General features: G+C 32.0%; 1 protein-coding gene across 1 annotated transcript in view; it reads left to right on the forward strand.

Annotated features, from left to right (window-relative positions):
* Positions 1 to 20062, forward strand: part of TFEC (transcription factor EC) — a 193888-nt gene that overhangs the window by 21184 nt on the left and 152642 nt on the right. The gene's annotated exons all lie outside the window — the stretch shown is intronic.

The raw sequence follows: 20062 nt of genomic DNA on the forward strand, positions 1-20062 counted from the left end.
TGGGGAAATATCTATCAGCCTTGGAGAGAGAGATTTACATAGAACAAATAAATGTATTTAGCTAGTTACATAACCCTAGGAAAGCCTATTTGAATCACATATATGGTATGAGATAGACAAATGTTTCTGCTGGTTTGGAAATCTGGAATCTTATTTGTATAATATTATTTTCATTTCCTATACTATTTAACATTCTTCAAGAGTTTTTCACAACTATTATTTACATTTATTCTTAGTAAAAATGTCCTAGCTATTTAGTTCAACTTTCATAAATTGATAGGAGGGTAAGGTAATTTGTGTACTGCCGGAAGAGTTCAGGCTTATTGACATTCATTCTGATGCCCTTCTAGTAGATTCTAATGTTTATATAGTGCAAGTAAATTTCTTAATACTTGGTGGAATCCAGCTACACTGTCAACAGCTAATAGCTACCAGCTGGCATCAACTGTGACCATGTCGTTTACACACATCATTTCTAATCATCTTAATAATCTTGCAGAAAAAGATTTTTAAACCCAATTTATAGCTGAGAAAGTTGAGTCAAAGATATGAAATAACTTGCTTAAGCTCACCAGAAGGTTTGTGGCAGGGCCTATATTCACATTAAGTTCTCTGACTTTATTATACAAAGCTGAAAAACTTCCCTTGAACAAGCAAGTTGTGTGCTATATGTGTTTACTTCCCCTGAGGATTTAGAAGCCTATGGGTAGGTGTTCCCAAAGTCGCAAACTAGACCTGTTAAACATAAATGCACAAAAATATAAATACAACTTAGAGTTGAATATCTCAGATTTTTAAAAAAATTTTAAAACAAAACAACTCAGTGAGCCTTTTATCCTGAGGGAAAAGGTCATGAAAAAAATTTATGACAATCGCTAATCACTATGAGGTTTATATTTTGAAGCAATAATGTTTAAGATATGACAGAGATACAACAGGACATGTAAGTTTTAGTATTACATTAGATAAATATTTATGGAAGAAATGATTCTAAACAATAAAATTGATTAAATTTAGAGAACTATTACATGAAATGAAAATTTTTACACATTCCAGTTTGCCATTGCCATTGATTCCAATGATGTGATGAAAAATATTCATTAGGAAGCAATCTGGAATAGAGAGAAAGATCAATTAATTAGATATCGTGATTTAAAATATTACATAATTTATTTTGATAACATATTGATTTGATTAATTTTACTTGGATAAAAATATTTTTTAAATGTCACTAAAATTAAATATTGATTACATTAATTAGAAACAATGCCTTTTTGGTATTTCATTTATTTTCATACAAATTTTTAGCTTTACAAATAAATCGAGACACTAATTGGATGAATTGCGTATTTGTATAAAACGATACTTAAGAATCAATTGATTTTTGAGAACTTGAAAGCAAATAAGTTAGCATTTAAAATAACAATATTAATATTCAAAATTCTATTGAGTTTGAAAACATGATTCATTAATGAAAAGTGTTCACATTATTATTTTTGACTTGTTAAAGACAAATCCACTGTGTTCAGTAATTATATTTGAAAACAAGAAATCTTCCATGGTGAAGAAAGAATTCATTTATTAATAAGTAATTGTAAATTTCTTCTTATGTCAATCTATATTCCTAGACATATGTTATATTTACAACTATACCACTGGCTTGATGACATCTTCAATAATTTATTCGGTTGTTAGCAATTGGGTTTTTTGTAACTTCAATTAACATACATTTAAAAAATGCTTTTGATTATCAAATTATTTGGACTCATTTTCATTAATAAAATTCAAAATATTACTGTTAAAATCATATCCATTAACAATGTCATTTTATTATGGTTCCCCTCACGCTTGTTTTTCTTGAGTAAATTAAATGCACAACTTAAAACCAAATTGCTACACAATGTATACATCTCAATACCTTGTTAGTGAAATAGAGAAACATATAGGAAAGATTGATGTAATTGAACCAAAGAAAATGTAGAATATACAAAATAAACAAATATATCACATACATACTAATAAGCTTTAAGTAAGTTCTTAAATTCACTGTGAGGAACTAATCAGTATTTGCAGGAAACCCTAAAAACTAATTTTCTAAAACAATAATTTTCATGTTAGTTTTAGTGATTATGCACATTATAAAAAGGTAGTAACTAAATAAACATTATTTTAGTTTAACTGGATTGAAATTACAAATGCAAATTCTCCTTGTACTATAGCTATAAGCGGGCATCTCTGTTTTTATGATAATACCCTTTTAATGGCTTAAGCCTATGAAGAAAAAACACTGAAGATTTTTAACTAGCCACTTTGCAGGGGGCAGAAAGGAGTAAAGAAGATTTAGTGGTGAAAAGAGCAAATAAATAGGTGCTCCAAGATTAAAAAGAGGGTAGAAGTGCATGCTGAGCTGTTGAAAGACCTCTCTGTGTTTAAAGAAAAATATTGTTTGGTGCTTTCACCAGTGCATGATCAAAATAAGAGGTACAAATTAGTTCATGGCTGCTGAAGCTACAAAACATCATGCAGAGCGCTGTCTTTGGGAACGTTTTAATGAGGAGAAGAGGTCATCAGACTGTGACATTGCTTTTCAGAATTCTTCAAGAACAACACAGACTTCCTGTTCCAAATGTGGTAGAGAATAAAACAACCTTAGTAGTAATCGTACAACTTTTGAACCATGTTCCTTGGAAATGCCGTACAGTGCTCATTTTGTAGCTTTAGTTAGCCATCTCAAAGGAAACGCTTCCATATTTTCCATGTGCCCTTATTTCAAAAGTACAGTGAAACGGTGGAGCTTTAACATGGATTATATTTATAAAATAAAGTTTTATTCAGGCTTCTAAAGAGATTTTAATGTTTTCATTGCTCCAGGTGAAACGGTACACGGTGGCTCTGTTCATTAACATTTAGCATCAGTGCAAAAAATCAAGGATTACCACATACAGCATAAAAGGAGGGATAGTATGACTTTGAAATGAAATTCACTACAATCTTAGTTTTGCCGTATTTTAAAATGTGATTTTAAAATGTATAAGTTGTTAATGACATTCCAGGTCAAATATTCATAGTCCAATATCAGTCCTACAGAGACTAGTGTTATTCAAATGTGCAATGTATTTGAGCAGAAGCTGAAGAGGTTTTCCTGACACAATAAATAAGACATTTATTTTATTGGTTTTAAAGACCAATATTATAACAGTATTTAATACTTCAACTATAGGTTGGTGCATTTTTGCCACTCCACCATGAAGCTAAAATATGATATTTGTTTTCTATTAATGTGGCCATATTTGTAAGATGTATTTAGATAGAGAAAATATTTATATCCATATATTTGATGCAGATTGCAAAAATAGAAGACACAAAGACTTCTTTCATAATCTTCACAACTGTATTAACCTTAAAGTTTTCTTATAATTTTTTTCTTCAAAATAAGAGATTAACAAGTAATATTAACTCTTGATGTATGCAATTAATTGTCAACTTCATGAAAATAATATCAGAGACCTAAAGGGAAAAGTTTGAACTGGAGTTGTGATGGATAAGACAGGTTATTTCTGCACATAATAATATTTTGATTAACTTGGAAGAGGTTATCCAATTTGTGTACAATTAATTTAGAGGTAGCATCTTTTCATTACCTCTTTCTTTTTATTATCTTATTTACTTTTTTTACTTTTAGCATAGAACAGAAGTCAAGCCTAGACTCTCTGCTTTATGTATATTCAAGGATAAAAGCTGTCATTCTAGTTTTACAGATTTTCAACTATTTAATTCAAAAGTTTTGATTAAATAGTTGAAATAGATCATTTACTTGATTCAATCTTTTATATTGATTTTATATCTTTTAATGTATACAGTCTTTTAAAAAAATATTCTTATTCCTAAACCGGACACATTTAAGCTGACTTCCTTAGCATGCAGACTTTTTCCACAAAGACCTAGTGAGATAGTTATTTTTAGTTTAAACTTTTAGCGTGGTTTATCTGGTCTGTTATCTTTTGGCTTGGTTCGCAGGTTTCTCCTGTCAATGATTACACATTAGGAGTTTGTGTCAATCTACTTTCTTTGTTGTTGTTTTGGATTATTGCCTTTTATGACCTGTTCTTCTCCTTTATCTGCTCTATGAATTCAACAGTATTTTACTTTATTGACATTGTTATTAAATCTTAAAGATATCTTAGACATCAAATAAGCTGCTACTCAAAAGATTTTAGTTAATAGATTAAACCTAAAAAAATAATATGAGAAAATGAAAAATAAATAAAAGTAAAAATCTAAAAATTTCTTTCAATTATTTGAAAGTACAATTGGGAAATCAACATGAGTGTCATAAAAAATCTTTAATTGAAATAATTAAATTATGTTGGATTTTCCAGAAAATATTGATTAGCAAAGGAAGTTTTCTAATAAAGAAGAATTTTTCTTTTGCTATATAAGAAATGTTTACATTTTTTTTGGTTACCAGGAATCTAAACATAAACCATTGTAATTTAAACAAAAATTAAATCACTATTTGTCACTATATATATCACTATACAACTTTTGAAAATTGACAAAAACTTAAAAGATTATAAGTACCTTAAAAACTTATGGTAGCTTTCATTGAAGAAATTTATTTCTCTTTAAGGAACTATAATAAGGGACTTTTTTAAATTTCCTAACCTAGGAGAAAAGTATTTGAAAGAAGAATTTAAAAGTAATTGGGCAAAACTCTAAAGTTGGCCTTGTGCTGGAAAAAGGACAAATAAGAAGTGAGATAAAAGGCAAAATAAAAGAGATTTAAAATTAATACATATCATATTGGTTAAATTTTTATATAAATATTTATTATATAAACATTCACAATAACATTTAAGGAAAGTTTTTAGGAGTGCAAAAATGGCAACAGTAATTAAGTACCTTGGTTCTCCAACCAATTTATATTTAATATGTGTTAGCATTTCAAGGGTATTAAATACTCTAAATAATCACTTGCAGTGGGTACTTCTAGGGCAGAGGCTCATCTTAATTTTGTCATTGCTAAACGAACTCTTTCTTATGGGTAGTGGAGGTGATATAAAAGATAGAGGAAATACTGGAGAAAAAAATTGTTTTCAAGTACTCTCATATTCTCAGAAAAATATGTTTAATTAAAATGATTCTTTTTTCCTATTTATTTTTCAGAACTCTTTCTATGAGTCAGTACTTAGTCTGCAAGTAAAAATAATATGAAATAACATGATTTCATCTGTTTGTACAATACATATAAGGTTACTAGACTGGTAAATGAGGAATCTATCCTAGAAAATGAGGAGTCTGTCCTAGACATATACTTTCATGGTATCTTTGTGACCAAAGTAAAGATCTATGCTCTGGATGATGATATTGTTAATTAATTTTAACTGAATAATAGGCCAATCTTGATTAGTGAGTCCATGTTATCTCAGAAGGTAGTCTGTAGTGGTTGATTTCTGTGCCCTGTCCTGGTTTCTATCCTCTCCAAGATATTTATTAATAATTTGCATGAGGGTTCAGATGACTTATTGTTGACATATTGACCCAATTTATACAATGTGTGAAAGCATGGCCATATCTGTTTACCATCCACATTTCATATTTAATAATTATTTATAAATGAACTTTTAAAAAACTAGCTGTATATAAGCAATATTATAAATTAAATTACGTCTTAATGTGCTGGGTACATTTTATATTTATACACCACATTAATATAAATTCTATTAAAGTAAAAGGAAAGTTCAATCATATAATCATGTCATATAGTTAAATTAGTGTACATACCACATTTTGGGAAATTTTGATCTAGGCAAAGGCTTGGTCAAGGGAGTGAAGATGAAAGGACATCTTTATGAAATAATGTACAGAATAAACAGCAGGGCTGGAGACACATAGGTTAGCTCTAAATTAATAGTTTTACAAATGGTAAATTGATCTATCTGTGGTACATAAATAAAATTGGCCATTAGTTGGTTGAAAATATGGCCTTAGGGAGTCAAAGTTGTCACTGGTGTGAAACTTACATTATGAAACATATTTTACTTCATTTGATCTTCACCACAAATCTGTGACTCAGTTACCATGCTCATTTACTCATTGATTTATGTAACAAATATTTATTAAGTACCCATATCTGCCAATAACTGTTTTAAGTGCTAGGAGGCAATAATTAACAAAACATGCAAAAATCCCTGCCTTCCTGAAACTTACATTCTAGGATGAGAAAACAATAAAGTTTAAAGGAAGATTTACTAACCCAAGCTAGTAAGTGATAGAGTCCAAATTTAGACCAAGGTTTTGTTATTTTTAAATCTCAATTTTTTCATCTTTTCTTTTCTGAATTAGAATCCATACAAATCAATAAAATAATGTTACAGGAGAGGAGGTTAGAGAGGGAAGGAGAGACAGAGAGACAGAGAGAGAGAGAGAGAGAGAGAGTTGCCCAATCTTGAGTCTTTTCAGGCATTTTGCAGAAATGTTTTATTGTATAAAATATGATATACAACTTCTAAGGCCCCATTCAACATAGAAATATTAGATGAATAACATAGAGATTTATGATTCTATTCTAGAATTCAAATGTATTATTTCTTCTCCATGGTCTTCTATTACTTTTTCCAGATTTGTAAGGTATTTTAATAAATTAAAATATAGACTATATAGACTTTTAACAACAAAGATTTTTATAATCCTTCTATCTGCTTCTATCTTCTAAAAGTTTGATAAAATCTCTATAAACTATGGTTCTACTTTCTGGTCTTTGGGGGTTTATCACTTTTTAATTTCTCTTTCATCACTTGATATCTTAGAGAGAAATGTAAATAACAACATATGATATTTTTGGAAAGGTTATTTGGATGTTTGCATATCTTTTAAACTCATAATTCTGAACATTTGTTTCTTATCAATCTCTTTACTGGACTTTAACTAAACCTTAAATATGTAGTATTAATTTTTCATTTGGTTATCATATTGTCATTTTCATTTCCTTCTCTGCGAATTTGATAGAATTTCTTCCATTTGTTATTATGTTTGCTTACATAGTTGTCATACTGTTCTAGATTGGCAACAGTGAAAAAGAGAGATTAAATGTCAACTTTCATGGAATCCATAGTCTAGCTAATGAACAAATAAGAAAACAAACTATTAACACTCTGTGCTAAGGGCAATCTTAATGAAATTATAAATGACATAAAGAAAAGGAATACGCCTAACCTAAACTTGGTTAATCAGAGGAGATTTCTTATGGATAGGCTTCAAACTTACAAGTTTGCAGAAAGGAGTTTGCCAAACAAGTGTGTGTGTGTGTGTGTGTGTGTGCGCGTGCGCGTGTGTGTACATGCATGTATGTGTGTTCTTGCATGTGTGGTAGCAGAACTGTGATCATATAGAAAAAAAAAGAAATATCAAAACATTAACATTATAATGTGAGGGAAAGGAGAGCACTGGGAGTTGAAGGTGGTAGGGAACCACCACCAAATGGAAAAAACACATCAGGGAAAGACATCTAGCATGATAATAAACTTCTCTTCTTCACAGTTTGGCTAAGAACTACCTGCCAAAATTAGAAAAATGTTAGAGTATTGGGAACCACAAAGACAACAAGTAAAACAACATACAAAAATGGTTATGTTCCAAATTTTGTTCTTTTATCACTTTATTGGTGAGTCTTGGGGACCAATTATATTATCTTTAATACACAAATTACATTTAATTTCTCTTTATGCTTATTGAAATATGTTATATCAATGTAAAGGGAACATATGAGGAAGAAAATATAAATTTGTGCTTATTGCCTTATATCTCTCTGTAACAACTCTTCCTCCACATTATATATCCATATCATGTTATGGCTTATCTATGTTACCTGCTCCAGCCCAGTAATACCCACATACTACTCCTATATTCTTTACCCACTTGCTTTTAAATAACATTTTTGTTAAATTACTCTTTTCTACCTAAATGAATATCTGTGTTGTCCTTAGGTTTATAAAGCTTTTCTAAATGAAACTAAAGCTAGAAACCACAAGGAAAGATCTGCAGATGAACTACTAGAAAAGAGGTTACTCAAAGGATATAACTTTTCTGAAGCACAAACTAAACATGTTCTAAATCAGGGGTCCCCCACTCCCAGTATGTGGACTGATACAGTCCATGGCCTGTTGGGAACTGAGCCGCACAGCAGGAGGTGAGGCCGAGTGAGCAAAGCTTTATCTGTATTTGCAGCCACTCCTAACACTAACATCATTGCCTCAGATCCACCTCAGATTATCAGGCATTACATTCTCATAGGATCACTGGTGTCTGGTACCAAAAATGTTAGGGACCACTGCTCTAAATTATAATGCAAAATAGTCAATAAAACTGGAGCTGTGAGCATGTTATTTTGAAGTCACATTCGCCATATTCAGGAAGTTAAACTAAGTTAAATATATACCCAGCAGAACATCATATATGAAGCAGAAATATTTAAAGCTAGTAGAAAGAAAATAATGAATACCTTAAAAGGAATGAGAATTAGAATTATCGAAGACTTCTCATCAACAATAAAGACCAGAAAATAATGTAGTGGAGGGAAAATAATTAACAATCCAAAATTTTATACCCAGCTAAACTATTACTCTTGAGTTAGAGTAAAATAAATCTATTGTTAGAAATACAATTACTAAAAATTATGTATCAAGAATAAAATTGATGTCAAAGGAAAGATATGTTTTATAAGAAACAAAGATGAGCACAGAAATGATAAAATATGTCAATATATCTATTTAATTATTGGCTGAATAAAATAAAATTTTATCCCTATAAATCAAAGCTACTAAAACTATAGACCAGTGCTACTCACAGTATGGTCATCAGATTTGTGCTTGTACATGAACTGTTTGTTATCGATCTTCAGTAAGTATATGAATTGAGTGCAATTGCTTGAAAGTTCTTTACCTTTTTCTTTGCCTCAACATTATTGATTCGGAAGATTAATCTCACCAACTAAAATCAGAGATTATTACATTGCATAAAAAAAACCATAGTCCAGACATATACTGTTTTCAAGAGCTCTATCTAAAGCAGAATCACTTAGAAAACTTGATATTAAAATAAAAAATAGTAAGCCAGGAATATAACATAAAGAAATCTGATAGCAATATTTAAATTAGATAAAACTTTCCATCTGAACTGTCCTGAATTCCTAAAACTACTATTTCTCTACACAGAAACACTTCTCCTTTGCCCCCCAACGGCAAGAATTCTTTCAAGAGTCTTCCATTCTCTTGCTCCACTCTGGATGCTGCTTGTTGTTGTGTAGACTCAGGGTATAGCAGTCCTTTAAGTATATTTTGTTCTCCTCTCTGCTGGAAACCCAGTATTTATTTTTTGAATTCCACTTTCTTCCTTTTTTTGTTTACTCTCACAATTTACCAAAGCACATTATACAGTAATGAATCAGAAGAGTATGCAAGGGTAATAAAATGTCAAAAAAAAAAAGTCATTTCTCTTAGATTTTGAGGCCTTATCTTCATTGAGTCCTAACTTCCCAAGTTACTAACACAAATTCCATTTGGAGTTCTGATCCTATGTTCCTTTTTCTCTAAAATTCCTCATTAGTATGACTTGTCATTCCTTTGGCTAGGAGCTTGAAGGCCTTTCAATTTGAAAATTATTGAGCTTCAGTTCTAGAAAATTTTGTTTATTAGTTTATTAATCCTTTAATCATTTTATCTTTTTTTTTTCCCCAGAACTCTTAATAGTTTACTTAACGTTATATTTCCTATTTTTTTTCCTCTCTTATTTTACCACTTCTTTATTTAGGGATAGTCCCTTATGCTTATTTATTAAGTTAGTTAAAATAGATATTTTTCATTTTTAGAGTATCTTGATTTTTATTTTATAAAATGTATTCTTTAATCATTTTGAAGCTATTACCCCTGCACGCATTGTCTCGTTTCCTTTAAATTTCTTCCCTATGTCATTATTATTGGGCAATTTGTTGGTACTGTTTGGTTTTACTTCTCTAAAGTTTAAATCTCCCACTTCCTAACATCTTGGAAGAGGACTGACTGCAGGGTGGAGACATGGGGCCGTAACAGTTCCTAGTCAGACTTTCTCATAACCTCCCTCTTTTCTCTACTGGGCCTCTGTGGTACCAACTTGACTCTTCTTGTTGCCTTTCTATACAAGCTCTGAGATTTCAGTTTGCTCAGGTGTTTAACACTCACTCTAGATGATTTCCAAATCTACAACTTTAGCTGTGGTCTCGATTGTCCTATGTTGCAATTCCTAGCTGAATTATTTCCTTCAGAAAGACACCTCAGGATGAAAATTTGTCTTAATGAAGTCATCAACTCCCCATTGTTCCCAACCTTACCCCTCTTTTGGTTTTAGTTTCTCTAAATGACATTATCTTTGAGTCTATATGAAGGTTACCCTTCATATTTAATCTAATCAACAAAGTCTCAGTCAATTTTGTTTGTGTAGCATCTCTTGAAATTTTCTCTTCTATTTTGTCCTGGTAACTACTGTACACCTACCAATTTTACTTTGCTAAACTAATGGAATATAGCTTCTTAATGGATTCCCTATGCCTCTGCATTCAAAACCATTGTATTATTCATTGCCATGTGATTAATTGCGCTTAAGCGAACTGTAACTCAGATGCTCAAAAATTTCAATGACTCTTTGTTTGTTAGATCAAAGACAAATTTATCAGCCTGGACTTGAATGTCTTTCATAGTCTAGTTCCAACCTAGATTTCCAAGATAATTTTTCATTGTTTCATGTCACATTTTCTGTACACCTCAATAAAAAGAATGAACTATTCTTAGACCCATCTTAGCTTTACTAACTCTGTGCCTTTGCACATGATAAAATCTCTCTGTCTGGAATACTTTCTCTAATACTCTTCAATCCTGCAAATTTAAACCATATCTATACTTTAAGATGAATCACAAATTCTTCTTTTTCTATCAAGTAATCTTTTGCCCCTATTTAACATACCTGCCATACATTTCTTATTAGACATAATGCTCTTTGGGGTTATTTGAATAATCAACATACTTTGTACTCCTAAAATGCCTAACATAGTATCTTGAAAATTGTGGGCCTTTAATATTTGTGGCGGTATGAAAATATAGACTATCTGCATAATATGTGATATACTTAAAAGTTACCATGGAATTATTTGCTATCTATTGAATATATGCAGACCTTCAAACCCTAGCAAGATACTTGAGGATAGGGGCTCTGGAATTTATATGCTTTGTTTCCCTTTACAGTATCTCGAACAATGCCTTGCATATGTATCACTCTTTTGTGGTGAAATAGCAATATGTACAGCATATAAGTAGCTGTTCTATGACACTTTTGAAAATGTCAGTTGGAGGAATTGGGGGGAAAATTTACATAGGAGACGCATGTTTTTTTCCCCCTTTCCTCAAGATAGAATCAGCTGCTTTCCCTTAAAATAGTCTAATTATTTTACTGGAGCCCTAGTTATAAAACTACTTGCAGTTGTGCTAGAAATAGAATTTGGGTGTCACTTAATGAGATTTTTCAAGTTCACATTACTTATTCTGCAGACTTCTTCATTTGAGTAGATTATTTAATATTTTATTTGTTTTATTATTCACATTTTGGTGGTAAAATATTTCCACTAACCTTCGAAGTTGGTTGGATTGTATGCCAGGGCTTGAGTTCAGAGAACTTTCTCTTGGTCCTGTTATTTTCAAATGTGCAAGTGCCTAATCTGTCTGTAATTCACATCCCTGGAGCAGGTTTTCTGCTGCCCAAGAAGCAAAACTTTGTTCTACCTTAGAATGCCAGTTAACATTTCCTTACCTGCTAAATAAAAATTCCTTTCCCCCTATATTTCTCCTCTTTTTATTTGAGAAGGAGCTTCTATCACTGTCTGCACCCAAAGCAACTATATATCACTGCAAAGTTTTATGATTAAATTCTGCTATATAGTTTGGAATATGTTCAAATATATCCTGGCATTTTGGGGGATACTTTTCTACTTAATTTGTCACTGCTATTTTACATGATAAAGGCAGATAGAATTAATTTTTTTTCCATTCATAGAATGTAATTCCAACAGTCTTTTCCCACTGTACTCTTCTTCCTCTTCCTTTACCCCCCTCACCATGCCACTAAAAGTGCTTCAATTATAGGATTCTTTATCCCTTTTTAAATCAGTCGTTTATTTATTGTACTCTCATGTTGGTTAATATCATGCTGAGATTTGTGGGAGATAGAGACATATTTAAACCATGGAACTTCCTTGGCAGACATAATACTTATAAAACAGAAAATAATTAAGTAGTAAACTTGGTGGTAATAACCATGACTGTAAGAAGTTAGAGAAGAAAGAAGTGAGCTTGGTAGGAGTAGTAGAGGAGAGCTAATGGAGAAGGTGGGATTTGAGTTGGATCAGAGTACTCAGAACAGGGTAAAAAAGGGTGGTTGTGTTTGAGATTTGAGTGTGGTGAAGCAACCGTGAGGAAAGTAGTCTAATAGGAAGGCAATATGTGTGCTAAGAAGAACATGGAGTTATGTGGGTAAGACCAGATACTTGTTAAAGGTGACAACAGGATCCACTTAAGCATTCAAGCTTTTAATAGGGTGGTATGACAAAAGGATGTTTAAAGAAACTCACTTCAGGAATGTCGCCTAGGGGCTTGTGGTATATAATAAAAGAAGAGGAACTCAAAATGTGACAAAGTAGATAGCTAATTGTAAAGATGAAAATAACAGTAACTGCAAATTAATGCTTTTGAGACAATTTAGAATTATAAACTAGGAGAAACCAGAATGAAAGGAAAATGGGTGGTTGGAATCCAAGGGACAAAAGGAGAAGCTTCGATGTTACCTTACAGTCTTGTAACAAACCCCAATAATTTTGAATTTCAATGTACTTTGTTCAAGTGCAGTTATCATGCTGGGGCCACTAGATGGTGGTCTTTGTTAGTTGGTAGCTTGTGATGCTTTAAAGATAAGAGTTCAGCAGTTGCAAAAAAACTCATGTTTTTGTTTTATACAAATCCTGATATGTAACATTCATACCTATGGATATACATCCATAAATGTTTCCCTTTCTTCTTTATTTTCTGTGGTCTGTGCTCTCAGGTAAGATAAGAGAGATGGGAAGGGAATAAATATTTAGATATCAGTCATCACACTTGTTTGGCTTTAACAATATTTCTTGGCATTTCCAAACTTGATCACTGCCTTGGCAGAACATGAGGCAAGAAAAAGCATCCTTTCTTCTGCTAGCCTTTATTGGTATCATCCCTGAGGAGTTTCCTACCCAAAGCCAGTATTGACCACAGTGAGATGAATTGGGAAGTGGGCATAGTTGGTTTGGCTGATATGTAGTTCTCATGCCATTATCTTGTTTTACTGGTCCCTAACCCTCATTACATCTGCTTGCCCTAGAGCCGCATCTTCTGCTCCTATAGAGGCCTCACCATAATGGAGTTCATAAGCCAAGTCACAAGATACTTACTTCAAGTTGAAGAAAGCCTGCTATCTGGCAGGTGGAAGAAGAGATGACTTATCAAAAGGCCTAGCACACAGCAGGCACTGCTAAGGCTTATTGAATGAGTGATCCAATGATGAATGAATAAATGAGCATCAGTAATGCAGTGGGAAGGAAGAGGTGGTCTAGGTCCCAGAATGCCAACTAAATGTTTCCAAGGAAATCTTTTTATGTGTATGTGTGCTATTTAGTACTATTGGTGCAGGTGTGTATGGATTACCTGTCCTTTGTATGCTGCTGACATAGAGCCCAACCACCACAGCTGAAATTATTCTGTGGGAAAATGCTTTCTGAGTTCTAAACATTCAACTTACTAGTGAACTTTTGTTAACCTGTAACTTTATAAGAAGTTCTTATTAAATTAAATAATAGCACAGTGCATAAAAGTCACTTTTGAAGTGCTTAGTCACAGCAACATGTAATTAACAGTAAAGGCTTAAAGTGCAAACAGGGGTCTTATCTATCCAAACACTTTTTTAATGCCAAGCTTCCTGATGATCTTTAATAAACCCCTGTAGTTGTAACAACAATTACAACTTCAGTGACTTCAGTAAGTCTGAAGGCTTCTCCTGTATTTATTTCCAACAATTTCCTGTAGAGAAAAAATTCTAGGTATCTAGTGATACATTTGTTACCTGTTCTGAAAATTAGGTTGTCAATTTTCTCTTCAGTACAGGAAAGGAAGGTTATTTCCTTTCCTCCCAATTGCTAAATTTTAATGAATTTTTTATTTTACTGATTTATTCTTGATTGCTTTTTCCTTTCCATTTGACCTTTTGGGCCAATCAGGGCTTTTAGCCAAGGATCAAAGAAATCTGAGTCCTGGCTTAGGCAAATCCCAGACTCATTTCTTTTACCTTATTTCCCTGTCTTATCTCTGACTAGCAGAGATAATTATCACATAATATTAATCATTTGGGACCCTGACCCCTGAAATAGTGAGTCTGTAACATAACATTTCTTGATAGAAAGTCAATATATTTAAACGCTGCTACATTTTAAAACAGTAATTTACTTTTATTTATTTTTTGAGATAGAATTCACATAACAGAAAACTCAGCATTTTAGCCATTTTAAAGTCTACAATTCGGTGACTTCCAGTACATTCTAAATGATGTGCAAAAATTACCACTGTCTAGTTTCAAAACATTTTCATCATCCCCCAAACAAACTCCATACCCATTAGTCAGGCATCGCCTACTTTTCCCTTTGTCCAGTCCCTGAAAACTACTAATCTTCTTTTTCTTTATGGATTTGCCTATGCTGGAGATTTCATATAAACAGAATCATGCAATATGTAACTTTGTCTTCTTTCAACTATATTATTTTCAAGTTTTATCCTTGCTGTAATATGTATCAGTACTTCATTCCTTCTTATGGCTAAATAACATTCCATTATATGTACATAACACATTTTGCTTATTCATTCATCTATTGATAGGCATTTGGGTTGCTTCCACTTTTTGACTATTATGAATAATACTGCTATGGACATTCATGTCCAAGTTTTTGTTTGAACACTTGGTTTCAATTCTCTTGAGTATATACTGTTTAACTTTTTAAAGAACCTACTTTTATTTTTATACATGTTAAATATTGGTTATTCTTTAGAAAGTTATTAGATAGGATTTATTATGCAACCATAATATTATTTACAAATGATGTGTTGGGCTAGATATTAATCTACTAGCTCCTATCTCTATTCAATAGTAAGGCTCTGAAAATACAGTAGCTTAGATAGTTTAAGAAGGCATGAAATAGTATTTGTTCACTCAAAATTACTGAGACATCCTTCTCCCTATTCTGTGCTTTCATTCAACAAACATTTATTAGGTTCCAACTGAGCCTCCAGAACAGTTTAAGGAACTGGGGTTAGAGGCAACAAGACAAGAAGATTTTTTGCCCTAACGGAACCACATTTAAGAAGGGAGAGAAGATACTAGATATGGAGAAGAGCTATGAAGAAAATGATGCAGGGAATTGGAATATCTATCATAGACTATAAAATCAATGCTTTTAAAAAATTTCAGTGTGCAGGAGAATCACCTGGGGATGTTGTTAAACTACAGATTTGAATTCAGTAGGTCTTGAGTATTGTGTAAGATTCTGTCTTTTTGACAAATTCCCAGGCGATGCCCATGCTGCTTTGGGTACACAGAGAAGCCCTTACTGTCTAGTAAGTGACTTTACAGCAGGAACATGAATGGGGAATGTGCATCAGGAGACAGCCAAGTCAGAATCTGGGGCAAAAAAATTTCCTGGGTGAGAAAGCAGCTTTTGCCAAAGCTCCTGGGAAGATGTAGGCTTGGTGTATTTGAGGAAAAATGATATAGAGTAGCAAGTCTATCTCCTTTCTGACACATAGGGATGATACAAACATAGAACAAGCCAGAATCCTTTGATCCTATGTTATATCAGTCACACAGCCTATTCTCCACCAACAAATGTACAAATCATTCCTTCATTCAAATATACCTTTGTAGTAGTTTCCGTTATCTTGTCCAATACATTTTTTCAAAGATATCTTCTTCTCTCATATTATTTATTATAGCTCTAATTTCTTTTTAACTTTTAATTTCTTTTTTTTTTTTTGGTGTCTTCCTTTTCACATACATTATGAGCATTTCTAATGTAACTATTCTGAAACAAGATGTTTTATGGATATATAAAAGTATATTTAGAAGTTCCTGGATTCATGTAGTTTCCATTGGTTTAATTCTTTGTGGTGGGTTGGGGGGGGTATAATAAGACTATGATGAATTTCATCGTATATAAATCTAATGGCACATCTCTGATTTGTTCTTATTTTTAGAAATATAATAACTAGACTTTGACAAACAAAGCTTAATTACCTTTCAGAGAAAAATGTTCTAATTTACATTCATATTATCAGTAAGCTGTCTTTATTTCACTTCCTTTCCCCCCATATTAATTGGTAGTCTAATCTTTTGTAAACTTGTTATTGAGATATAATCTACATACCATAAAATTCATTTTCTTAAAATATATGATTAAGTGGTTTTTAAAGTATATCACAAGTTTGTACATGTAATTAAAAAAAATTGTTAAATTTATTGTGTTTAAACTCTTATTTACATTTTTTTTTGCTTTGGTTTGTTGTTTCTGTTAGGCTTTCTTTATAGTTATTTGTATCATTTAGAAATAATAATCATGTATTATTTCTATTAGTTTTAACTTATTTCTCTTTCCTGACCTATCGTATTGACTGGATCCATGTTTTTCTCAATTATTGCTAAGACAATTTTACTACATGATATAGATGGTTAGAAGTATATATGTTGAAGTCAAACTGATTTGGATTTGATATTCCACTTAGTAAATATGTAGCATGGGGCCAATTATTTGTGATTGTTGAGTTTCAGTTTCTCCATTTGATAACAATAAGGAGCATTAATAAAGAGGCTTATTGAAAAGGTCGAAAGACATCACAGATACAAAGTACTTAGTAAAGTACTTGTTCAATATATAGTAATATTAATTCTTTTTTCATGAAATCTTAAAGATCAATGCTGCCCAGGAAATAAAACTATAGGAAGATAATACATAACAGAAGACTTGTGCTACTATTAAATTATGCACATATAAATATAGCTGTTGTTAATAGTTTCTTCTAGATATCCTTGAGTCAAACTATATCTACTTTTTCTACAAAGGTAGTTATTTTATTTTATTATTCTGTCTACTTGTAGCCAAAATCCCATTATACCCGCTCAAAAATATAGCTGTTTATATCATTAAAAACCTCCAGAGAATCTGTATTCTTCCTTGGATAACTCACAGAAGTGCCTCACAGTCTTTACAGCTATAAATTCTTAATCTCTAAATTAGATACCTCCTAATTTAGACTTTTCTCTTTGATATTGTAATCTTTCATAATATGTAACTATTGAGTTTGTTTTTATTAGTGAAAGACTGTGATACTATACTAATTATGTCTAAATCCTTTAAATATACCTCACTTATTACATTGAAAATAATGGTATAGCCCTGAACAATTGTGTATAGGTACAGGACTTACCAAGGGGGTAAAAGAGGTGCCAGAATACCTTAAAATTAATTTCCCCATTAGGAAAAGATGCCAGCAGGCAGTCAATGGATCAAAAGAAACTAGTTTAACTTTTTGTGGTGGAGACACAATCAGCTGGTTACTTTTACTAGATAATTGAACACAAACATTTTATGAGAGCTTAATAATGACTGAATAATAATGTAGATTATTTTGGAATTTGCAAACACTATACTGTTCTGTATTTGAAATGGAGGAAATAAATGAATGGAAAGTTCTCGTCTTTTCTAAATGCCAAGAAATGTTTTTTCTTTGTTTAACTGACCATCATCAGTAGTATAAAAGTATGATTCAGAGGCAGGGTAAGAGAGATGTCTATTCTTGTCCCAAGTCAAGGTATTCACTGAAAAATTGCTTCAGGCCATAACTTTGGCATGCCATGGGTTAAATAAAGGTCAACTCCAAGTGAAAAATAAAAATCAGTTGATCTTTTGGTGTTAAAGGGGCAAAATAGCTATCATTTTAGATGCTCTTAGTGCTCTTATAATTCAAGGATTTCTTTTTTTCTCAACTGAGAATTTTCAGACCAGTGGTGTCCATAATGTATACGCATGCCTCGGGGCATTTTGAAGGGGAAGAGAAGAAAATTTACAATATTTTTTTAAAATGTCCTTATCTATACAGGCTCTTGTATGATATTTAATAACTCAATGATGTGGCTAGTTCTCAGAGGCTGAGAGTGCTTTTTATATTTAAATATTAATTAATAGTCATTTGGAACACAAGTATTTAGATAACTAGGTTCTAACTCTATCTTTAACTCATGTTTATTTCTGTAAAAGGTATCTAAATACAGACTTGAAATTACTTTTCTAATATTTCTTCTACTAATTTGTCGTTGTTAGAGAGGTAGTTAAAGGTTTGTGAAGGCAGTGTGTCAGTTAATGGGAGCTCCAGAGCCCCATGTCCATTGAGTTTTAATCTTGGCTCCATCACATTCTTTAGAGAGGATAAGGTGGTACTTGCCCAACAAGGTGTTGAAAGAATTGCCTATGATGTTTCACATGATGTGACCATAACATAGTGAAAGTTTATTAAAGGCCAACTTGTATTAGGATTATAATTATCCCTGCTCTATATCTTCTGCAAAGAAAATATTGTAAGTAGCAAAAATAGAATAGAGGACTATCCAGTTATCTGATTAATTCTGACACATACTAATAGCTGTGTAATAAATGCCATTAGGTGCTGTGTGATGAAAAGTCATATGGGTGATAGAGATACTGGGCACATGTTTTTATTTGCTCATTCATAGTATAGTAGAGTCTATTATTTTTAGAGTTTAAGGAGTTTATAGAAACCTCATATAAAAAATTAAGCAAAATATTTGCTTAATAAATGCATGAATGTATTTAATGTCTCTCTCATTGTTTATTTTCTTTCCATATTTTATATACTACGAAGAGTCATTTAGCCTGTGCTGAAACATCCCAACAAACTGAAAGCTAACAAAACTCTGAGGCAGCCTTTTTCATTGGTGGATCATTCTAATTATAAGATCTTTTTTTTTTTTGAGCCAGATTTTATCACAATGTAATTTCGACCCTTAGGCTTTAGTTTGGTTTTATGGGGTATCATTTACTTTAGCTCCTCAAAACTTTCTATTTGTTTGTTTCCAAGCTCATATAATTGTTCTGGGCTTAGACAATTCAAGTTATTTAGATTGGTTTACTGATTCCTTATTACTCTCATTCCTATATTGGGCTTTAATTTCATTTTAATGATTGTTCTAAAATTATGCTAGTCTAAAGCATAATTCAGAGCTGAGCATTTCTGCCTTTTATGCATATATCCATTTTCCTGGGCTGTAGTTTGTCATAGAAATTGTTGGTCTCTTCCTAGATCCAGCTTTCCTTTACAGTGTTCTGCTGTCTTCCAGTAAAGTGTTGGCAGTTCAAAGTGGGGCACAAATTGTCGAGTGCACAACAACCAATCAACTAACCAACCAACCAACCAATTGATAATTATTGAATTCCTATTGTGTGCCAATGGCTGTTTGAGATGGGGGCTCTAACAATCTAAGAAAGGACATATAAGAAATCTTACTTTTGAGGAATTTACATTCTAGTGTGAGGAACACAATAGAGTAAGCAGACCATTGCAATAGTGTATGCTAAGTGCTGTGAAAACAGTTTAGCAAAGGTGTTTCCTGTGTATACAGGAGTCCCTCACCCAGTTTTGAAATGATTGCTAGTACCACACTTTTGTAATTAGGTATGTTCTTTCAAATATTGTTCTCTTATGATTCTAGATTACTATCTACTTTTTGAAGGCACATGCTCCATTTATGTATACCGCTATGCATAAAACTGGAGCTGTCACATTGAGCATCTAATGTATGTTTTTGACTTACAATAATGTGCAACATACTAATCACATAAAAAGAGTATTATTAGAGTTGAGCAACATTAACTTTTTTTTTCAGATTCATATTAATGATATAG

The sequence above is a fragment of the Pteropus medius genome, unplaced genomic scaffold, assembly GCF_902729225.1.
Source record: "Pteropus medius unplaced genomic scaffold, Ma_sr-lr_union100, whole genome shotgun sequence".
NCBI lineage: Eukaryota > Metazoa > Chordata > Mammalia > Chiroptera > Pteropodidae > Pteropus > Pteropus medius.